At 42.0% G+C, this 24,683-nt stretch overlaps 1 long non-coding RNA gene across 1 annotated transcript in view; it reads left to right on the plus strand.

The window, feature by feature from the left end:
• The window catches only part of LOC126954767 (uncharacterized), a 29,576-nt gene extending 17,846 nt beyond the window's left edge, over positions 1–11,730 (plus strand). Inside the window, exon 2 of the long non-coding RNA XR_007725718.1 lies at positions 11,150–11,730. This is a non-coding gene — a long non-coding RNA (uncharacterized LOC126954767). The remainder of the gene's footprint in view (positions 1–11,149) is intronic.
• The last annotated feature ends 12,953 nt before the right edge of the window (positions 11,731–24,683 follow it).

The raw sequence follows: 24,683 nt of genomic DNA on the forward strand, positions 1-24,683 counted from the left end.
TTCATACAGCCAACAGACACATGAAAAAATGCTCATCATCACTCGCCATCAGAGAATTGCAAATCAAAACCACAATGAGATGCCATCTCACACCAGTTAGAATAGGAATCTTTAAAAAGTCAGGAAACAACAGGTGCTGGAGAGGATGTGGAGAAATAGGAACACTTTTACACTGTTGGTGGAACTGTAAACTAGTTCAACCACTGTGGAAAACAGTGTGGCGATTCCTCAAGGGTCTAGAACTAGAAATACCATTTGACCCAGCCATCCCATTACTTGGTATATACCCAAAGGATTATAAGTCGTGTTGCTATAAAGACACAGGCACACGTATGTTTATTGCGGCACTATTCACAATAGCAAAGACTTGGAATCAACCCAAATGTCTATCAGTGACAGACTGGATTAAGAAAATGTGGCACATATACACCATGGAATACTATGCAGCTATGAAAAAGGATGAGTTTGTGTCCTTTGTAGAGACATGGATGCAGCTGGAAACCATCATTCTCAGCAAACTATCACAAGAGCAGAAAACCAAATACCGCATGTTCTCACTCATAGGTGGAAACTGAACAATGAGATCACTTGAACACAGGAAGGGGAACATCACACACCAGGTCCTATTGTGGGGTGGGGGTAGGGAAAGGGACAGCATTAGGAGATATACCTAATGTAAATGACCTAATGTAAATGACCTAATGTAAATGACCTAATTAGGAGATATACCTAATGTTAATGGGCACAGCACACCAACATGACACACGTATACATATGTAATAAACCTGCACATTGTGCACATGTACCCTAGAACTTAAAGTATAATAATAATAAAAAAAAGAAAGACACACAGAAGTTAAGTGACACAGTATAAATCATGGAGATAATGAATGCCCATCCTAGAGCAAAACTCCCCTTCTTCTATTGTGCAAACTGGTACTCTTTCTTTGAGTCCACTTAAAGGTGATACCTAAATACTTTGCATACATCTTTCAGCAAATTTACACTCTTTAATTCATCCAGCAGAAAACATTATTTTTTACTAGGATTTTCTTTGGAATTGACATGGCATTTTTCCAGTTTTATTCTTGCCTTGCCTAAGAATGCCTCTGAGACAAGTGACCATAGGCTTACTTACTTAAAAGGTGTTTAAAACAGCAGAGCCTTTCAAATAATTTTAATGATTTTAAAAGGTGGTATGGAAAGCATTTTTATTTTAACATTTTAGAAGGCATTTCCAGAATACAGTTGGTTTAAGGAAACTCTGGAATATGTTAAATGATGAAATGTGTTGTGATAATAAAGCAAATACATCATCTTAAAAAAAAAAAGAATTCAGCAAATTTTCCAGATACAAGATTAATGTATGCGAATCAGTAGCTCTTCTATACACCAACAGCTACCAAGCAGAGAATCAAATCAAGAACTCAACCTCTTTTACAATAACTGAAAAAAAATGAAATACTTAGGAATATATCTAATGAAGGAGGTAAAAGACCTCTATAAGGAAAACTACAAAACAATGGGAAAGAAATCATAGATGGCACAAACAAATGGAAACACATCCCATGCTCATGGATGAGCAGAATCAATATTGTGAAAATGACCATAGTACCAAAAGCAATCTACAAATTCAACACAATCCCCATCAGGATACCTCCAATCATTCTTCACAGAATTAGAAAAAACAATTCTAAAGCTCATATGGAACCAAAAAAGAGCCTGCATAGCCAAAGCAAGACTAAGCAAAAAGAACAAATCTGGTGCATCACACTACCTGATTTCAAACTTTGCTATAAGGCCAAAGTCACCAAAACAGCATGGTACTGGTACAAAAATAGGCACATAGAACAATGGAACAGAATAGAGAACCCAAAAATTAACCCAAATACTTACAGCCAACTGATCTTTGACAAAGCAAACAAAAACATAAACTGGGGAAAGGACATTCTTTTCAGCAAATGGTGCTGGGATAATTGGCTAGCCACATGTAAAAGAATAAAACTGGATCCTCATCTCTCACCTTATATAAAAATCAACTCAAGATGGATTAAGGACTTAAAGTGAAGACTTGAAACTTAAAAATTCTAGAAGATAACACTGGAAAATTCCTTCTAGACATTGGCTTAGGCAAGGATTTCATGACTAAGAACCCAAAAGCAAATGCAATAAAAACAAAGATAAATAGCTGGTACCTAATTAAACTAAAGAGCTTTTGTACGGCAAAAGGAACAGTCAGCAGAGTAAACAGACAACCCACAGAGTGGGAGAAAATCTTCTCAATCTATACACCTGGCAAAGGACTAATATCCAGAATCTACAACCAACTCAAACAAATCAGCAAGATAAAAGCTAACAATCCCATCAAAAAATGGGCTAAGGACATGCATAGACAATTCTCAAAACAAAATATACAAATGACCAACAAACATACGAAAAAATGCTCAACATCACTAATGATTAGTGAAATGCAAATCAAAATCACAATGCAATACCACCTTACTCCTGAAAGAATGGCCATAATAAAGAAAAAAAAAACCAACAAACAGTCGATGTTGGCGTGGATGTAGTGAACATGGAAGACTTCTACACTGCTGATGGGCATGTAAACTACTACAACCTCTGTGGAAAATGGTGTGGAGATTCCTTAAAGAACTAAAAGTAGAATTACCATTTGATCTAGCAATCCCACTACTGGGTGTCTACCCAGAGGAAAAGCAGTCATTATATGAAAAAGATACTTGCATACACATGTATATAGTAGCACAATTCACAATAGCAAAAATGTAGACCCAAACCAAATGCCCATCAATCAACAAGTGGGTAAACTGTGGTATATATACACAAAGGAATACTGCGCAGCTATAAAAATGAATGAATTAACAGCATTTGCAGTGACCTGGGTAAGATTGGCGACTATTATTCTAAGTGAAGTAACTCAAGAGTGGAAAACCAAATATTGTATGTTCTCATTGATATGTGGGAGCTAAGCTGTGAGGATGCAAAGGCATAAGAATGATACAATGGACTTTGGTGACTTGGGGGGAACAGTGGGAGGGGAGTGACGGATACAAGAATGTAAATATGGTGCAGTGTATACTGCTCGGGTGATGGTTGCACCAAAATCTCACAAATCACCACAAAAGAACTTACTCATGTAACCAAATATGACCTGTACCCCAATAACTTATGGAAAAATAAAAAAATTAATAAAATTAACATAAATTCAAAAAAATAAACCTAACTAATTATTTATAGAGGTGAAAAAAGGAACCCATTTAAATAATTGACAATGCTGGATTGGTTAAATAAACAATAATCTATACAATAGAACCTTATGTTATCATTAAAAATACTGGTTTTTTGTTTGTTTGAGAAAGTGTCTCACTTGTTGCCCAGGCTGGAGTACAGTGGCATGATCTCGGCTCACTGCAACCTCCACATCCCAGGTTCAAGTGGTACTCCTGAGTAGTTGGGATCACAGGCATGCACCACCATGTCCAGCGAATTTTTGTATTTTTTGTAGAGACAGGGTTTTACCATGTTGTCCAGGCTGGTCTCCAACTCCTGACCTCAAGTGATCCACCTGCCTCAGGCTCCCAAAGTGCTGGCATTATAGGTGTGAGCCACCACACCTGGCCAAAATATCTATATATACTGTTTTAAAAGAAGCAGGTTACCAAATGGCCTTTTTGGTACTATTTTTCTAAATCATGTGTTGTATGTGTGCATGTACATAGACCCCCATGTCTCTCTCATTCTCTAGTCCCTTCCCTGCTTCTTTTTTCTTCTTAGCTGAAATCATTCAATTATATAACATATAATAGGATACATTTGCCCAGTCATTTGTTCAATTTCTGTCTCCTCCGAGAAGACAAAAAGCCTATTGTGCATAAAACATGTTTCTAGGCCCTGAGTATCAAACACCAAACCAAAATCTAAAATACGTCCCTGTCTGCCTGAGGCTTAATTTTCAGTGGGAGAAGAGTGTAAACAGACAACCGAATGAGCAAATCTGCCATATCATATATAACCTCCTTCCAGATTTTATCATCTTACATGTGCTTTAATGAAAAGAGCAACACAGCAAAACAGAAAAGGCCAAGGATGAAGCACAGTGAGGGGAATGGGGAGCCCCTTTTTTAAGTAGGTGCTGAGGGAGGATTTCGCAGCTGCTGTTTGAATAGAAACTTGAACGAAGTGAAGGAGCAAGTCAAGCAGGTATCTGGGGGAACAGATTTCCAGGCAGAGGGAACTGTAAGTCCAAGAGTGTTTACAGAAATGGGAAAGACTGTGAGAAGATGGAGCACTAGGGGGCTGGAATCAAGATTTCAGTGTGGCCATTTTAAAGTTGAGATGCCTTCGTCAAAATGAAAGTGTCAACTGGTGTCTAACAGGCTGGTTAATCAGAAGGGATTCTCAATGAATCAAAACTGATACCACTTATAAACAAACAGTAAGGCCATATTGGAGCCTACCAGGAAAGCCTATTAGATGTCCAAGTGGAGATATGTAATTCTGGAGTTCCGGGGAGAAATTTATATCAGGGCTGGAGATAAAATGTGGGGATTATCAACATACAGGTGGTAATTTAAGGCATGGGACTGATGAGATCACTAAGCAAGTTGGTATAGAGAAAAAGAAGTGAAAAGGTTGAGCACTGGGCCAATCTTAGGGTTGGGGAGAGGAAGAACCTGCAAAAGTGAGAAGTGGTTGTGGAGACAGGAGTAAAACCAAGAGAGGATGGTGTGCTGGGAACCAAAAGAAGAATGTGTTTCAAAGACAGTGGGATAGATGTCAAGTGCTCCTGCAGGATTAAGAAGAGCACTGAGGACTGACTACTGGATTTGGACATGGGGAGGTCACTGGCCTGGACAAAAGCAGTTTTAGTGGAGGGGCAGGAATGCAAGCCTGCGTGGAGTGTGTTCAAGGCACAACAGGAGCCAGGGAGTCTAGACAACTTTGAAGACTGTGTGCTAAAAAGGAGAGCAGAGAAACAGGGCTGCCGTGAGAGAAGGAGAGAAGGATGTGGGGGCCACAAAGAGTTGTTCATTGTTTGTTTCTTTGTTCTGGATGGGAGAGATTACAGTATATTTGCTTACGGATAGAAATTGTTTGGCATGGGGGAACCACTGATTAGTAGCTAATTGCAGAATGAATCTCTGAGTAGGTAAAAGAAAATAAAATCAAGTGCAGAATAAACAGTAGGAACACGGCCAGTTCATCTCTTGTACCAGGAGGGAAAGCAGGGTATATAGACACAGATGTGGGGTTGGTAGACCGGTGGGGGAGAATGTGAAAGTTGTTTTTTTACTGATTCAGTTTGTTCAGTGAAATACAAAGCTAGACCATTATAGCTGGAAGGAGCTATGTCAAGGTGTTAAAAGTGGCTCTCTCTGATAAGTGGAATTATGGGCATTTTTTTTTTGCTTTTATATTTTAAATTTCTCTCTAATATCATACATCTTTTCTTAATGATAGGCAGCATCTTTAAGAGACCTCCTTTTCTGCTACTCATAAGGGTGAACCTAATCTGCCACTTACCAGTTGTATGTCTTTGAACTACTTACATTTTTTTTAACTTTTCAAAATTTAAAATTTTTATTTTTAAATGGGCAAACAGTTGTACATATTCATGGAGTACACAGTGATGCTTCAATACATATAATGTAGAGTGATCAGATCAGGGTACATAACATATTTGTAATCTCAAAGTTACTTATTTTGGGGGGTGGTCTTGCTTTCTTATTTGTAAATGGGGATGATAATGTCTGTGCTATTTAGTCCACTGGTCTGGAAGAATCTTAAATGAGAAAATGTATATAAAAATAACTTGAAAGGAACCAGTATGGCATGGATAGAAAATGTTCCTATTGTGGTTATTTCTGGTTTCTGTAGGGAAGTAGGAGGCAGGGGAGGGATCTAAGAATAGTCTGGAATGATCAACTCATTCCTTACAAACTACTCCATAGCAAACTACTGAAGAGCAAAAACTACTTTTCTGATTCAGATAGTGCTGCATCCTTTAATCAAACTTCTGACTAATGTTAAAAGCTTTGTGTTCAGCCTTGGAAAACAAAACACAAAACATGTTTCCTTTGCTTTTACATTGAGTTAACTTTATTATTTGACACTCTAAGTTAAAATGTTTCCTACCGACCCAGGTTTTTCTTTCTGGCTTTAGACACATTAATTTTGAACATTTACCCACATTTTTGCATTTGCATTCAAAACCAGCCAGAGAATATATAGCCGTGATTATTCTTTTGTTATTTTTTCAAATTACTGTGATTGCATTGTTAGATATGCTTCAGCACACGGGCCCTGCTGGCCTGTCATCATTAGACAAATTCATAGAAATCTACCAAATAAAACATCACAAGATAAAGATAAAACCACTTATTTAAGGCACTTTGTATGAATTAAGTAATGATAGTGGAGTCACATAACTCTTCCTAAAGTCTAATTCTGAACTGCTTTTGTATTTCTTGACATTTGAATATTTCATTGTCAGACTTAAGATTGTAAAATAAAGACAACACTGAGCTTTTGCTGTTCTGCAATGTGTATACTATTGAAGATAAATGCTTAACCTTTGCTTTCAATTTATTTACAGCCCCCCCGCCCTTTTATGGTAAGACAGTATAACCCCAGCATTAAAGAACATTTTGAAAAATGAGAAAAACACGACCACTGCATCATCTGAATATAATTATTTTCCCTTTTGTGTGTTCCTGGTCTACTTTTGTCTTTTTATGTACATAGCTTTACATGGTTTCAATTGCAGTATGCGTACAATTTTGAATATAAATTTAGGGTTTCATTTAAAAGAGAATTTTTTCAGGCTACAGCATAATTTTACGTTTCTACCTTTTGTCAAAACTTGACTGTGTCAAACAAAGCCTGAGATCAGGAGACCTTGTTAAGACATCTGAAACAACTTCAATGATCTCACTGCTCTGTGCTCCTTCAGGACTGCAGAAATAATTGATCACCTTGGGTACCTAACAAACCCTTCACAGGCCTGCAGTGATTTCATTCTGAAGGGGCCCCAGACTTGGAATAATCTTCCATAGAATCATCAGGGATCAAAGGACTCTTCTTTCAGAGTGAGAAATGCCTCTTAGGGGGTGGGTCAGGGACAGGATCTGATGGGTGTCTCTCGTGTCTTCTCAGAAGGTCCTTAATTAAAATTTTGAGTACTTTTTGGTTTTCATCTTGGTGAAAATCCTATGATCTACATTGTTTCAGGATAATTACAACAATGAAACTTATTTCATAATTGTTGCTTATTTCCTGTACCATTATGTTTCCAGTTTGTGGTAGGTTGATCACAAACGTGGCCCCAATTTTCCCTGCTTCTTGTATCCATACCCTTTGCAGCATGAGTTTGCAACTATTCCCCATCTGGAATCTGGGCTGGCCTGTGTTATGCTTTGGCCAGTGGAATGCAGTAGAAGTCATGGAGGATCAGTTCTGAGTTTAGAATTTAAGAGATTGTGCCCACATCCTCTCTCCTTGGTGGAACACTATCTAGCTGCCATGTCCACTAGAGTGTGTTAGCCTGTGGGAGAATCATGTGGATTAGGAAAAAGTCAACCCAACTGAGGCCCAGACCCCAAACCTGCTGACCACACATGTCCCGGGGGAGCCCAGTCAAATTTAGCTAAGCCCAGTACAGGTAAGCAGAACTGTCTAGCTGAGAAATCATACCTAATTGCTATTTAAGCAAGTAGGTGTTTTTTGTTGTTGTTGTTGTTGCTGTTGTTTAAGACAGAGTCTCACTCTGTCACCCATGCTGGAGTGCAATAGTACAATCTCAGCTCACTGAAACCTCTGCCTCCCAGGCTCAAACCATCCTCCTGCCTCAGCCTCCCAAGTAGCTGGGACTACAGGTGTGTACTACTACAGGGTACTACATGCCCCGCTAAATTTTATATTTTTTGTAGAGGCAAGGTTTTGCCATATTGCCCAGGCTGGTCTTGAACTTCTGGGCTCAAGTGATCTGCCTACCTCGGCCTCTCAAAGTGTGGCTATTACAGGTGTGAACCACTGCGCTCAGCCTACATTGTTTTTAAAAACTATTTATTCATTTTCCATTTTTTGTTAATGAAACACATTTAATGCATATGCCCTTTGACCCAGCAATGCCACATCTAGATTTTACAAATATGTATACATTACATATGTGACATGACAAAGTACAATGACTTTGGTGCACTGTTTATGATAGCAAAATACTAGAAACAGTCAAAAGTGGTTAAATAGGTTATGTGCATTTATTTATTTGTTTTTATTTATTTTATTTGTACAAATTTATGGGGTACAATTCTAATTTTGATTATATGGATATATTGCGTAGTGGTAAAGTCAGGGCTTTTAGGGTATCTATCAAACAATGTACATTATACCCATTAATTTCTCATCACCCATCCCCTCCCACCTTCCCACCCTTCTGAGTCTCCATTGTCTATCATTCCACATTCTAAGTTCATGTGTGCACATTATTTAGCTCCACTTACAAAAGAGAATATACAGTATTTGTCTTTCTGTGTCTGAGTTGTTTCTCTTAAGATCATGGCCTCCAGTTTCATCCATGTTGCTGCAAACAAAATAAAACAAACAATCTCATTTTTTTTATGGCTGAGTAGTATTCCATTCTGTAGACATACTACATTTTCTTTATCCAATCATCCACTGAATGGACACTTAGGTTGATTCCATGACTTTGCTGTTGTAGATAGTGTTGCTATAAACGTGTACGTTCAGGTGTCTTTTTTAAAATATAATAATTTTTGGGGGGTAGATTTTAAGTAGTGGAATTGCTGGATTTTATGGCATTTCTATTTTTAGTTCTTTGGGAACCTCCATACTGTTTTCCATAGAGGCTGTACTGATTTACATTCTCACCAACAGTGTAAAGTGTTCTCTTTTCTCTGCATCCTTGTCAACAGTTGTTGTTTTTTGTTAAGTGACTAAGTAGTTGGGTGATTTACTGTACAGCAGTATTTTGGAAATACATATTAATAAAAGGTTCTAACACATTTTGGACAATTTTTTTTTCCTCTTGGGTTCCTACTGTTGCAAAATTGAGGTGGGGGGGCCATAGAGAGAGAGAACATGCCTTACTCCCATTACCACTACTTATATTCCATGAGAGGCCTAAGATTTTTTGAGGCTGTAGATTGAATGCGGAGGACTTCTAACTGCCCCTGCCCTTGAATTCTTGAGCTCAGACAGTCGACCTTAGAGCTCTCATGCTGCTTTCTTAAATAAGATTAGTGTGAAGTAGGACTACCTTTATTTTATATTTTTTCCCCTTTTAATCCAATCTATCAAACCTGTAATGTATTCTCAACAGATTTTCAGGTGAGCAGGAAACCAGGAAAGATAAATGAAAAGTTGAGTGGTATTGTTAAAGGAGAAACGGTCTCTACAGCTGTAAGGTAACATCTAATTAACCTCAGATTCAGGCCAGGACTCAGATAATAGAAGTACTCAATTCAAAAGGAACTCACAAACCACTGAAATGTAAGCAATTCCTCTTTACATAGGAAATATGCTGTTGCTTTTGTTGTTATTTATTTTCATTCTAATTTTAAATTATTTATGATATTTAAAATTCATACCTTTATCTCAGATGCAGCATTTCTTAGCGCAGCATGTATGTAACTACATAATTCATCATATAAAATTATGTTGTTGTATGGGCTTAGGTATCTCATAGAACAAGAAAGTCCCCAGAAATAGCAACAATTCTTCAACGACCAGGCCCAGTATCAGCTAGTCTTGGTCCTGTATGTGACACTGAGTTCCTGATTTCTTAATTAATGTGCTCTGATGAGGAAGTTGATTGAGTTATTTTAGGAAAAGAAAGAGGTGAACTAAATCTGCCCTTCTTTCATATTTAAACATTCATTTTATACATTTTATTGTAAATAAACATGTATACATATACACACACAACTAGTTTTAGAAATTATCAAAATACAGAAAGATAGAAGGAAGAAATCTAGTCCCTCATAATCCTATCACCCCGAAACAATCACTATGAACAGCTCGGAATATTTATTTCCAGTGTTTAAAATTTTTTCCTATACCTAATTGGAACTGCAAATACACAAACAGAGGACACTCATATAAAACCTAAGTGAGAGACTGGGCATGGTGGCTCTCACCTGTAATCCCAGAACTTTGGGATGCTGAGGAGGGCAGATCACCTGAGGTCAGAAGTTTGAGACCAGCGTGGGAAACATGGTGAAACCCTGTCTCTACTAAAACAATACAAAAATTAGCTAGTGTGGTGGTGTGCGCCTGTAATCCCAGCTACTTGGGAGGCTGAGGCAGGAGAATCGCTTGAACTGAGGAGGTGGGAGTTGCAGTGAGCCATGATCACAGCATTGCACTCCAGCCTGAGCGACAAGAGTGAAACTTCATCTCCAAAAACAAAACGAAACAAAACAAAACAACAACAAAAACCTAAGTGAGGATAAGAGCAAAGTCAGAAATTCTTCTGTATTTGGAAGACAAGTGCATAGCTCTCCACCCATTTCCCCCTGTAAAGGGTAAGCACAATGATGGTCACAGGGAGAGTGGTGGTGATAGTGAAGTGAAGTCGTGGACAAAGAGGCTTAGCTCAGGACCTGGTAGAGTGCAACATTCATCATTAATCACAACAAAAAGAGCAAATATCAATCTAGTGCTTACTACATGCCAGACACTGTTCTAATGACTTCCTGTATTTTAACTCATTTAATCCTCCCAGAAATCCCACTAGAAGCGGGTATTAGAATTCCCATTTTACACTTGAGGAAATGAGGCACAGAACCATTAAGTAACTTGCTCAAGATTGGAGCTTGGATTAAAATTCACAGTCTGTTTATGGTGTCATTGCTCTTAAACACCATGTGCTTATTTTATTATTTTCTTTATTATAATTGTCCATCTCACTCCCTCGTGGACTCCAACAGGCACGCTGACCATTTAGAAGGGCCCATTTGGCACAGCTGTGGAGACTTCGTCTCACCACTGCAATCATTTATAGACTTAAAAGCATATTCCTTTGAAACTGAAATCTGAGTGTCATCCATCACAATTCATTTGTATTATTGCCCATCCATACATTTTCGTCTTTCCACTTTTCTTTCAGAACACAATAAATTATATTCAAATGGCAGTCAAGGAGGAAACTTTCCTTCCTCATCAACAAAGCTGATCGATGGGCACTGAAGCCCCAGGGAAGCAGCATCTGTTGTAACTCAAGGATCCCGGCTTGCGCTGAGAATGAAATTAACAGGCGCAGAGTGGTTGGCAGCCCAACATTTGTGCAAGTCTGGCACATGCACACATCATTAGCAACTATGCTGGAGAAGAATGATCAAGGAGGTGAGGAGGGGAATGGATCTGATTAAAGGGATGTTCAAGAAAGGAAATTCCGAGCACTTGGGTAAAAGCTTCATAGCTAAAATGAATGAACTCGAGAGCAAAGCAAACAGCCAGGTACATTTGGGATATGCCGACAGACAATCTGGATAATTCTGCCTCTGAAACTTTCAAAACAAAGTCATTTCATGCAGTGAATTCCCCAGAGTGGCTGCCTCTTTCACTTAGCTCCTTTGGCTGTGTCTCCTTCACTAAAATGAAGCCCCCATGAAGGCAAAGATTTTGCTGTCTTGTTCATGGCTCCAATCTTGGCTCCTGGTTGATAATATTAAATTTTCATGGAATAAGTTAATGTATACTTGTGTTGACTCAAGCTAGGCAGATAAGGTCAGAGATATTCAACAGCATTCAAAAGCAATGTGCATGCTGGAAGAATGGCATGGTTCAACTAAAACTGATTGTTTATGAAAGTGTATGGAATCAGCGGTGAAATACTGGCAGAATATCTCTTTGTGTGCCCACCACTACTGTAAGCAATGGAAGAGATACAACAGAAACACGATCATGATCAGCAGCAAACATTTGTCGAGGGCTTGCTGTTGGCCGGCACGTTCTAAGCTCATTACTCTCATTAGCATGTGTAATTCTCTCAGCACCACCTATGGGGTAGGTAGGTACAAGTGTAATCACCCCCACTTGACATACAAGGCAGCTGGTGCCAGGTCGATTTAGCAACTTGCCCAGAGTCCTACAGCTAGTACATGGTAGAGCTGGGATTCCATCTGCTCTGCTGTTTCCTGCCAGTCTCTGTCGTCCTGACCCTCCAGGAATTTACCCTTAATTTAAGGACACAAAAGGGATACATATGAAGAAGAACAATTAAGTCTTAAACTCTGTGGCCCTGGAAACAAAAAAGAGAGGAATAAGTGTAGGCTGGTTTTCAGAGAGACCTTCTGGAAGGAGGCAGTACTTGCACTGTCTTGAATTTCATCATTAGTTGTATATCCATCTACCCAACCTCCCATCTAGTCATCCTCTCATCCTCCCATATACTCGCCTAACAAACATTTATTAAGCTCCAACTATGGGCCAAGTCCTGAGCACTGAAGTGTGGGTTTTGTGCTGAAATAGTCATATTTCGGTTGCCTGCTCATATAGGGGGTTTTCCTTAGGAAGGACAGATTGGTGCTGTTGATCAAAACTTAAAAATGCTCACACCCTGGGTACAGCAATCCCAACGGAATTATCCATGGTGAAATGATCTGTGTTTAAGGTTATTCTCTGCAGTACTGTTTTTGACAACAAAGGATTAGAAATAGCCCACATGTTCATCAAAAGGGAACTGCTTAAATAAAACATGATGGCATACCTAAAGAGATTACTAAGCTGCTGTGACAGGAGTGAAGAAGCTGAGAGGGAGATATCTTAAGACATTTAAGTGAAAAAAGCGAAGAGGGTATGTATAGGATGCCACCATTTGGATAAAGGGCAGGGGGGAATAGAAACATCTTTGGTTGTTTATCTATAAAATATTTCTGGAAAGATACACCAGACACTGATAAGATTTATGGCTTTTGGTGGAGGGAGCAGGTAGTTAAAAGGCAAGAGGAACAGGAGGGGTTTTCACTGAGTGTCCCTTGGTATGTTTTAAATTTTGAACCTTTTTGGTAATGTATTGTCTATATTCCCCTAAAAAACACACAAACACAGTAAAACCAAAACTCATGTGCCCCGACCCCAGTGTTAGTGGTATATCAATGGTGGAGTTCTAGTTTGGTTCCTCAACTCTCCCCAGGCAATTAGAAGGGAATGCTGGGTGCCAGGATGGGTTCCACAGCTGCCTGACTTTCACCTAAGTGACATATGGTTTCTGTCCTTGGCTGAGCCAGGTTCCCTCACAGGGTTCCTCTCCTTTAGCCAGGGAGCTTCTTCCTCCATCCTGTGTTTGCAATTTGGAAGAGGGTGGCCAGCATGGGCCTGACTGAGAGGGTGACATTTGTGCAAAGACTGAAGTAGGTAAGAGCATGAGCCCTGAGGGCATCTGAGGGAAGGGAATTCCAGAAAGAGGGAATAGCAAGTTCAAGCATTGGAGGCAGACGTGAGTCGGGCCAGGTGGCAAGTGTGCCTAGAATAGGGTAAACAAAAGGGAGAGAAGCAAGAGGCAAAGACAGAGGGAATGCACATTTTGTGTGGGAGTGAGGGAGGTGTGAACTGTGCTGAAATAGTCATACATTTCCTTGGAAATTCCACATCCAGACACTGCAGTTTGTTTGCTCTGCTGTTTGTTGGCACTGATGTCCCAGTTCTACTAATTGGCTTACCTGTTGGTTCCTGAGCCCCACTCCCCACCCTGCCCTCAGGTCTGGTGTTGGTGTCCCAACCTCATTCCCTGTCTTGGTAACCAGCTCTGTAGCCTCGTCTCTCCCAGCTGCCACCTGGGAATGGGGACCTGTCGTGGAATCCTGGTCTGGGCTAGAGAGTGCTCCCAGTTCAAACCCTGCGGGGACTACAGGACCATGAAGAGGAGAGACTGGAACAGGGAATCCAGGAGCTCTTCCTTCAGCCCTGGTGCTAAGGCGATCTTCCTGATGTCTCCCAAACCACACACCTTTACCTCAGGTAACTTTGAACTTGTTGACTTTGCACAAATTACTTCCGCATTTCGCTCAGGTGAAACATCCTTGGTGTCCTCAGAGAGGCACTCCCTAACCTTCCGATGTAAAGTAGCTACCTTCTAGCCCAGTCTCTGTCCCCATACCCGCGTAATTTCTTCGCTGTGTATATGGTTTTGTTTATTGTCTCTCTCTCCCCACTGAACGCCGGCTTGAGGAGAGTCAGGGCTTTATCTAGGATCCCAACACCTGCGGGCAGTTTGGCCTCCTGTTACTTGTCTCAGTGAGAGGGTCTGGTTCTAGATTTGGTTTCTCCAAGTCAGTCCTCTGTCTCACTGAAGTGCTAGACTGACCACAGTGGGAATGGAGAGTCCTAGGAAGTTGGATGAGATGTGTGACCACACAGAATGGCATATGGATGGGGTGCTAAGAACACAAAGCTCTAGCCCTGGTCCCCATCCTGAAGCAGAGGTGACAGAGACAAGAAGGTAGCATTCACCAACACTTTGCAGAAAAAAATACAGGTCCTTTCACCTGCTCAAAATTGTACTTCTCTGGTATTATTAGAGCTTTAAAATGAGTGTAAAGTGCTTATTATTTGAAGGGTCATAATTGTCATGAGATGGCAACCCACTTTTATTCTTATTGATTCTTTATTCTTGAGAAGAAGTTTGACACCAGTAGATTTGGGTTCAAATTCTGGCTCTCAAACTTGCTGACTTTGGGCAAATCAAGCCTTTCTGAGCCCATGTTCTCATTTAAGATGTGGATGGGGCAGTGGGAATGAGGGGATAATATCTACCTTCACTATTGACAGGATATAACATGTGGAGTAGAGTCTTTAGTACATAGTAAATGCTCTATGGAGGTTCAACATTTTTCTTCTTCCTCAGCCCTCCTCCACACCTGCCATTATGAAAGGTAGTTTTCATGTACTTAGTGGTCTACAAGATTAATACTTGCCTAGAAATTGTGAGGACTATGAAAATAAAGCCTATGATCTTTGAGTTCACTCTCATTTATTATGTTCTTTGATGTTCAATGTCCTGGTTACAGTTTTAACATCCATAAGAGTGCATCAATTAATATTTTTCTTGTATAGGAGTCACACTATAATTCAGCCCATTTCTTCACCAATGCACAGGTGTTAGTCAAAGTCTAGGCTCAGCTGCTGTAACAAAAATACTCCCAAACACAGTAGCTTAGTAATAGGAGCTTATGTCTTCTTACATAATAATCTGGGAAAAGCTGGCTGTGGCTCTGATCTAGAAGGATATCCAGAGGCCCAGGTTCCTTCTTTCTTGTTGCTCCACTATTCCCTAGGTTGACACTTCTGTCCACACTATCCAAAGGAGAGCAACACCAGTATATCCACATTGTAGTCTGAGGGGAGAGAGAGGAAGGCCAAAGCTTATCCTTTCCTTTTAAAGAAGTTGCATCAGCTGGGCATGGTGGTTCATGCGTGTAATCCCAGCACTTTGGGAGGCTGAGGCAGGCGGATCATCTGAGGTTGGGAGTTCAAGACCAGCCTAACCAACATGGAGAAACCCCGTCTCTACTAAAAACACAAAAAAGTAACCTGGTGTGATGGTGCATGCCTGTAATCCCAGCTACTCGGGAGGCTGAGGCAGGAGAATCGCTTGAACCCGGGAGGCAGAGGTTGCGGTGAGCCGAGATTATGCCATTGCACTCCAGCCTGGGCAACAAGAGCAAAACTCCGTCTCAAAAAAAAAAAAAAAAAAAAAAAAAAAGAAGTTGCATTAACTGCTTCTATTTCTAATCTTTTGGTACAAACTTAGTCATGTGACTGCGCCTGGCTCCAGGGGCATTTGCAAAATGTTATCTTTAACTGAGTGGCCGTAGGCTCTGTGAAAACTTAGTAACTGGAGGTCTATCACTAAAAGGAAGAAGAGGACCAAAGATATTGGGGGGGGGGGGCAGTAGACTTCTTAACACTCTTGGTCTGAATGGAATCAGATGAGGGTATGTCCGGCTGGCTTGGGGCAAGCCAATGGCCACTAGAGAAAAGCAACTGCTGACAGATGCCCAGAGCTTCCTCTGAGCCTACAGGTGGTGGGTTTTGAGTAAATAGTGAGTACATACTTTTTTCCCTACCATTAAAAAAGATGGATGTCATCCAACAAAACCAAGGATAAACAATATCATGCCCATATTGTATTTTTAATTGTTTCATACATTTGTATCCATCTAATAATTCCATAATTGGATCCAGGTTGCTTTAGAACTCAGTTGAAGTTTGTCTGAAACTCAGAAACAAGATGTTGCAGCTCAGGAGGTCCTTGTGACCCTCGGCCATCTTTAGGGTCAGTGCAGAAACTGAAAGCTGATGCGGATCATGTGCTCCTTTGATGGTGTCTGTGGTTGCATGGAAAGTTGTACGGTCACAGGCGAAGCATCTGCACCAGGGTGCCAGGCCTTAGGCTTCCTAATTCCAGCTCTCACATTGATAAACTCTAACTTCAATTACCTCAGCATTCATGCTTCCAATTCCATTTCCATTATTAAGGCCAGAAGGAGCAGGGTGCCATAGTATTTGGGGGAAAGAATAACTTTTAACAATCATGAAGTTCTCTGCAAATGTCAACTACAGCTGCATGGTGCTAGGATCTTCAGGATCCTCGGACTGAGTTGAAACACACACAGTAGAGAGCACACTTCGCTCCTGCTTGTATTCTTATTTCAGTTTAGGAAACAACGGTATAGCCATTCTCTCCTTTGAGCCTCCATTTGAGGTGGATAATTATTGTATTATTATTATTATTTTCATTTTACAGATGAAAAAACTGAGATGCAAGGAGATTGTGGGTATGATTTGAGGACATATCAGTGATAGGTGGTTCTCTGCTGTCTCTAATTCCATGATATTGAGATCAATTTTTTTTTTTTGAGACAGAGTTTCACTCTTGTTGCCCAGTCTGGAGTGCAATGGCGTGATCTCGGCTCACCACAACCTCCGCCTCCTGGGTTCAAGCGATTCTCCTGCCTCAGCCTCCCGAGTAGCCAGATTACAGGCATGTGCCACCGTGCCCGGCTAATTTTGTATTTTTAGTAGAGACTAGGTTTCTCCATGGTCAGGCTGGTCTTGCACTCCCAACTCCAGGTGATCTGCCCGTCTTGGTCTCCTAAAGTGCTTGGATTACAGGCGTGAGCCACCGCACCTGGCAAGATCGATTTAAAAAATTATATCAGGACATATCTGTGAAATGAATGGGTAGTACTGGAAAAAAAAAAACCAGTCATGTTAGAACACTTTAGACTCTGTCCTAGTAAAGAGAACTCCTGTGGTCACCTCAGTTAACTTTCCACCCACTCCTGCTTTGGGTATCAAGGTAGGAAATGGTATCAGTGCTATGCAACAGGTAGTCTTTTGGGAACATCTCATGTGTTTTGGCCACACTCTGGTTGATAAAACTGGTTCACACAAATCAACAGGCCTGTGAGCTGAAGGAAGATGGGACTTAGTCATATTTCTCTTTGCAGGTACTTCTAAAATTCTGTGGGATGAATGCTCTTGTTTGGTCCTCAGGACAGCTCAGAAAAATAAGCATTCCATGACATTTCCATGGAATAGGCCTAGAGATGGAGGCTGGAGGAGGCCAGGTCATAGGCTGGATGTCACAGAGCTAAGACACCGCATGGCTGGGACTGGACAGTGGCTCCCTGTTCTCCTATCTCAGTGCGTCTCTCGCCCCTCACCCTGCTCAGCGCTCCAGCTGCCTTGTCTCTGAACCCAAAGCCCTCACTTGTATGCCCTCTGAAGCCTCCTGTGATTATCCATTTTCTCTCAGAAGAAGCTGAAATCTTTTCTTCAGGGAATAAATTCAGAACTTGAGACAATTGGTCTGCTTCTTCCTTTCAATAAACGTGGAAATGCATCCATTAAAATACACAGTTCCTGCTCTTGAAAATACAACTGTGTTTTCCTCCCCTTCATCCTTGCTACAGAGATTTGATCACAGGTCTATTTTATCACTTGGTTTTTCTAACAAATGAACAGAATCAGTAGAACTATCTTCAGAGTCCCTGAGGCCTCCTCTTGTCCTCTGTCCCAGAAACCCAAGTCTCATTTTCCACAGCCTAGTCTCTTTTTCCACAGTTAAACTGAGATAAATTCCAAAATTCTCTGCAGATCCTATTTTGATCTCCATTGACTCTAAGATTCACCACCGCACTCTTTGCCCCTCAAATTGGACCCTCTTTTTTAAAAATTAAATAAATTAATTAATTTGTCAATTTATTCACAGACAGGGTCTTGGCCTGTCACCCAGGCTGGAGTGAAATGGCATACTCATAGCTCATTGTAGTCTAGACCTTCTGGCCTCAAGCAGTCCTCCTGACTCAGCCTCCCAAAGTGCTAGGATTATAGGTGTGAGCCCCTGCACCTAGCCTAATTCACTCTTTTGATAAATGGCACCATTTATAAGTAAAAATCCCAGGCACTACCTCCCTACCCCTCATGGCATGTGGATTGTAGAATGACCCCAATGATTCCTGGTGCTACCTTCTGATGTAATCCCTCTCTTTGAGTGTGGGCAGGATGTGGGGGATGTAGAATTGGCTTTTTTTTTTTTTTTTTTTTTTTTTTTTTCTGAGGCAGGGTCTCACTTTGTCATCCAGGTTGAAGTGCAGTGGCGCGATCTCAGCTCACTGCAGCCTTGACCTCCCAGGTTCAAGCGATCCTCTCACCTCAGCCCCGCTAGTAGCTAGGACTACAGATGCACACAACCACACCTGGCTATTTTTTTTTTTTTTATGTAGAGATAGAGTTTTGCCACATTGCCCAGACTGGTCTCGAACTCCTGAGATCAAGTGATCCACCTGCCTCGGCCTCCCAAAGTGCTGAGATTGCAGGCCTGAGCCACCACACCTGGTCTGGAATTTGCTTTTAATCAATAGAATATGGCAAAGGTGATGGGACATCACTGCTGTGGTTAGGGTACATACAATTGCAAGTCCTATTTTGTTAAAAGACTTAGTCTTCCATTGATTTTGATAGTTTGTGAGTCTGGGTTGGGAAATGGGCCCCTTGCTGTCTTCTCCAATCCTTAATCTCCTCCAAGCAGACCCCTGCTGCTGTGCAAATCCGCTCATGCACATACATGCATCAGACATGCTTGAGGCCTGGGCTCAAACTGGCTTCACCTGTTTTGTGTGTTTAACTGCTGGAGCTCTGCAGGCAGGACTGGGTTTTGTCTTTCTCTGTATGCCAGCAGTGTTGTTTGTGCATGGTGGGAGTGTGATGAACACCCTGTGGATGGACGACCTGCCCAGCATTCCCCGAGGAAGTGGACTGAAGGATGCCCACAGCAGCTGGGTCTTAGCAGCAAGAGTGTCATCTGTAACCATAACTACCCTTTGATAAGAAAACGAGAGCAGGACCATCTGTAGGCCATCTGGGAGACCCAGCTCTGGTGACTGGGTCCTGGCACGTGTATTTGCTTTGGCTGCCCCCTTTTTCTCTAGAAAGCAGGGACTTTGCATCCCCAGAGTCCAGCACAAGCAGGACCTCAATCAGTGTAAGGTTGAATGGGGTTTCCATTGCTATCCAGTGTCTTAGCTTGGATTCTCCTCAAAGCAGATCCTAGGACAAGACTTGGGTGCAGGTTGCTTGTTCAGGATGTGATTCCAAGAAGCAGAAGTAGAGGAAGTGCTATTGGGAAGAGAGAAAAGTCCACGAAGTGCATGTTATTGCGTGAGTTACTGCTGTGGGCCAGTGGGCTCAGTCCTGTCAAGGTGTTCCTGGGGAAGGTTGTGCAGCCTCCACAGTCACCCACCAGAACACAGGGAGACTGGGCAAATTCACCAGCTCCATTCCCATTGGTTAAAGGTTGCAAAAATAAAATTAAATAAATAAATAAATAAATAAAAACAAAAAAACAAGGTTGCCTCCCTGGGGACTTAATTTGCCACACTTCTGGGTCGTTCCTGACATCAGAGCAAGCTCCGGGATGTGAGGAGCCCTCAGGCAGAGAAGCAGAGAGTGCGACAGGCCAGAGATGGGAAGCTGTCAGCAGGCTGAAGCTAGCTGTCCACCTCTGCCGCAGGTGAATGCGGGTAGATGCGGGTGGACACAGGCAACTCGAAATGTGGTGGGGGTGGGCAGCAAGGGGCTCTGCTACCCCAGCCTCTGGGATTGGGAGGGGAAGGAAGCACAAAATCATTGTTTTTCATTGAAAAATATCTGCTCCTGGAGTCAGTCTCTTTGAGGCAGTCTTGACAATTTATTTTTGGAAGACGCAAGAAAGGTCATTATCTTTAGTTACTAGTTTTAGTAATTATTAATGACACCTCCATTCTCCAAAGAGTTCTGCTTTGGACAAAAAATTGTCACAATACCATTAGAAAATAACTGACCACACCCACCCACTCGCATTCCCACTCCCATCACCAAGAGCTTGTTGCACGTGTGTTTTGTGTCCACCTCTGTCCTGAACCAAGAATCTTCGAAGCTGGTCAGGCGCAGTGGCTCATACCTGTAATACCAGCACTTTGGGAGGCCAAGGCAAGTGGATCACTTTAGGTCAGGAGTTCAAGACCAGCCTAGCCAACATGGTGAAACTCTATCTCTACTAAAAATTCAAAAATTATTTGGGCATGGTGGTATGTGCCTATAATCCCAGCTACTCGGGAGGCTGAAGCAAGAGAATTGCTTGAACCCAGAGGCAGAGGATACAGTGAGCCAAGATTGCACCACTGCACTCTAGCCTGGTCGACAGAGCTAGACTCTGTCTCAAAAAAACTAACAAACAAAAAAAAAAAAAAAAAAAAAGAAGAAGAATCTTCGGAGTCAATAGGTGACTCTGTGAAGGCTGCAGAAGCTCCCCCAGGGAGCCCTTGGGGGGTGGAGCCCACTGGCTCGCAGCAGCAGCTCACTCATTAATATGCCCTTCATGGACTTTTCTCTTCCCAAATCACTTCCTCTACTCCCTCACTTCTGCTTACTGGGATCACTTCCTGAGCCCGGAATCTTCTAAGTCAATGATATCCAAGACTGCAGGGTCAGGAGCTGGCTTCATCCCTATTTATGCAGGAGAGCGGGACACTCAGAGGGCCAGGGAGGGGCACCCCTTTCCCATTAATTCACTGCAGCCCGCCTCCCTCCCTACCCTAGCGGAGTGCTTGGCTTGTCCACTTGTTTAGCTTTCAGTCCATCCTCATGTCCCAGGTTCTATTCCAAATTCCTCTGGGACTCCCAGATGTCTCAGACCACTGGTCAGCTGGCGCCTTGACCCTCTCATCTTCTTTCAGCCTGTTTTCCCTAGGGCTGGACCCAGCTTTCTGATCCTTCCTTGACTTACAATGCTAAATATGAAGCACTCACATTTTTGCCAGAAGCCCTCTCCGTGCCCCGCACCCTTGGCTCAGACCTGAGTCCTACACTACATCAGAATTGAGTTCATTTCACCCCTTGGCCTTGAATCTGGGCTGCTGGAAAGGTTTGCTTTCTGCTGCTGCCTCAGTTGCTTTCCTCTCATTTCCATTTCACGCAAGTCCTGGTATTCCCGGTGTGCTCTTCGACAAAGACAGAGTCCGGTGGTAACAAGATTTGGCACAGAGGGTGCTGAAATAAATGAGAAAAACTGAAGGAACAGAAATGATGAGTTCCATGAGATTCATTCTTTCATAAAAGTATGACTGAAATATCGAGCAACACAGTTCCAGAATGACAGGAGGTACTTAATGTTTATGGACTTGCATAGACCAGGAGCAGGCCCAGAAGTCCCAGGACTTCTGACAACCAGATGGGTGAGAGTAGGGAGGCACCATCCTAATTCATCTCCCATGCAACTGAGAGTGCGGATTCCCCTTGTGGCTCAGGAATGATGGCGTTTGGCCAGGAAAAGTGCATTGCATGTAGTATATCAGCTATATGGCCCTGGAAATAGCAATAGCGTTGGGATGTTTTTTACTCAGGCCTCGAGTTTCTATGAAGCAGGTAATTCTGTCCTCTTTCTGCCCGCTATTCATTCATCCCCCTGCCTACTCCTAACCTGGCTGCTCACAGGAAGGACACATTCAGCTCTGCTCTAAGTTTTATGGGGCCAGGCACCTGGAAGCAATTCTGTGATAACTCCCTGTTGCTGGGGCTTTGGTGAGGAGTCCAATACTGGGCTGCAGCATTAGAAAGCCTAAGCCTTAAGCCATGTTCTCCTTATTGGCTACGTTGTAATAAAGGATATTTTGATCTCATTTTTCAGATACTCATGTCTATCTCTCAATTAGTTCTCAACTCCAGTGGGAACAGGGAGGTTAATTGTTGGACTTCCTCAGAACTCACCACGTCATTCCAACTTCATAGCGTTGGTAAAAGGATTCAATGAGTCTTTAGAACAGGGCTTAGCACTTAGTGAAAGTTCAAAAGAGTTAGCTATTTTTTTATTATTAGTAATAATAACAGTAACTCAGCCCCTCGTTATACCTACACGTTGAGAAAAAAATGAACAATATAAAGTATGTACTTCAAGCATTGGCAAATAACATTTGGGACAAGGGAAGGAGAAAGCATACAGCAAAATGAGAATTGGGAAAAAAAGTGGGCCCTACGGATCAGTCACTCCAAGACCTAAGGAGAGGCACAGACTGCCTCCCTGAAGGAAGGCTCAGGACCTTGCCTCTAGCTGGAGCCCTGGGCTGCTGTGGGCAGTTGGTCAGCTCCTTCCGGTAGCAAATCCTGAAAAGGATCATTCTACCATTGTGGGCAGGAGTGCCACACCCATTGTCACCTCAAAGGCCAGGAGTGGGGAAGAAGGTAGTGTCTTTTTCTCTTTTTCCATTTCTTGCTCATGGAGGGAAAATGGAGAAAAGGAGAAAGCAGCCCAGAGCCTCCAAACCATGTTAAGTCCAGGTCTTGCTGAGGCCGAGAGAAGGGCCATGAATGCAGATTTCTTCATTTGTTTGTTCAAAGTCCTGTTGATGGGAAAGTTCATCTGTTCTCATTATTTATAATTAAAATATTGATGGAGTGGCTACTATGCGTCTACCTCAGCTCACTATTTAATTTGGGTGTTAACTTGCCCAGGGAATATCTCTAAGAAAGATGCCAATAACTCATTAGCAGCTTATAAAGGACCCTTTTACTTTTCTTCCAAGCTATTTTAAAATGCAACAGTTGGGAGATTTATCAAGCATTTGTTATTATAAGTAATTACTGGGTGTTTCTTATAACTTGCCTGAGGGTGGCAGCATTTACAGGGGTCTCCCTAATTTTCCAGTGACTCCCCAAATGCACACTATGACTTTCATTTTTATTTTGAAGGAACTCAAAGAAATTTAATAATCCTAACAGGGCGTGCACATTGTAGAGAGATAGATATGGAAATGGAAATGTTCCATTTTACATTATTCATAGAGACAGCTAAAGAGCCTTGCTGGCAGCAAACACATTGTCTGGAGTGTCTCTAGCAAGTCTGCACTAGGGGTAGTGGGTGAAGGGGAAGACTTGGTGCCCCGGCCTTTCTAGTGTTCTATTCTCAGGGCATTCCAGCTTCACCTGGTCCCCAGTGATTCAAGATGAAGCAGTATTAAAGGAGAGCCACTTCTTCAATCCCTTCAGTCTCTCTGACCATCTGACTCTTTCTTCTCCTCTGAGCAGATGGTTGGGATTGGGGGGGCTATGATGTTTGGCTCCAATAGCCAAGGGACCTGAGTCTAGGATTGGGTTTGGGGACTAGAGCTCTAGGTGCATGATTGGGTGGGATTGCATGAGAGAGACTCTAAGAAGCCTGGTAGTACTTAGTACTGAACCCCTAGGCACCTCAACACTCCTTCATTTATGGAGATTCCTACCACTCCCCAAACCTGACTTATTTAACAGGATAACTCTTATTGCTATGCAGGGAATAATTATGGAGAAGGAAGCAAGAATGGAAGCAAAGAGAACTGTTAGAAGGCTACAGACATAATCCAGGGAAGAGAAAGTGACTTGGACCAGAGCAGGTTCTCCACCACTATTAATAGTTTATGTTGGCTAATTCCTTGTTTGCGGGGTGCTGTCCTGTGCATTGCACAATGTTTGGCAGCATCCTTGACCTCTATCCGCTAGATGCCAGTAGAACCTCTACCAGATGCCAGTAGAACCCTCTCCATGTGACAATCCAAAATGCCTCCAGATATTGCCAAATGTCCACTGAGATGCAAAATTGTCAAATGGGATTGAGAACAAGTGGACTAGGGTGATAGCAGTTAAGATGTAAGAAGTGATCAGATTCAGGATTTGTTGAGTTTATGCATGAGGGATGTGAGAGGAATCAAGGATGACTTCAAAGTTTTTGGCCCGAGTGAGGGAAAGGATTGAGTTTTCACTGACTGAGATGGGGAAGACCATTGGTGGAACAAGGTTGAGGGCAGGGCAGCCTGGAGTTCATATGAGAGTTCTGGACTGGAGTTCAGTATATGTATCACATTGCTTATGTAATTTCAGAAAAGGCAGGAAGGAGCTAATGGCTAAGTTCATGGAGATATAAATGGTATTTTAATGACAATAGGGAAAGGAAGCATTGCCAAGACTTCTGAGGACCTTGGGGCCACAGATATATTCTAGGTAGTCATGTCTTCTCAGGTTTGAGACTTAGGGTTAGGTATGTCTTATCTCAATGAGGGTCAGTGGTTACCCTGCACTTTAGATTCTTCCTATTAGAGAGGTCAACAGGATGTCTCTGGACCTTTAGA

The sequence above is a fragment of the Macaca thibetana genome, chromosome 5, assembly GCF_024542745.1.
Source record: "Macaca thibetana thibetana isolate TM-01 chromosome 5, ASM2454274v1, whole genome shotgun sequence".
In the NCBI taxonomy this organism is placed as follows: Eukaryota; Metazoa; Chordata; class Mammalia; order Primates; family Cercopithecidae; genus Macaca; species Macaca thibetana.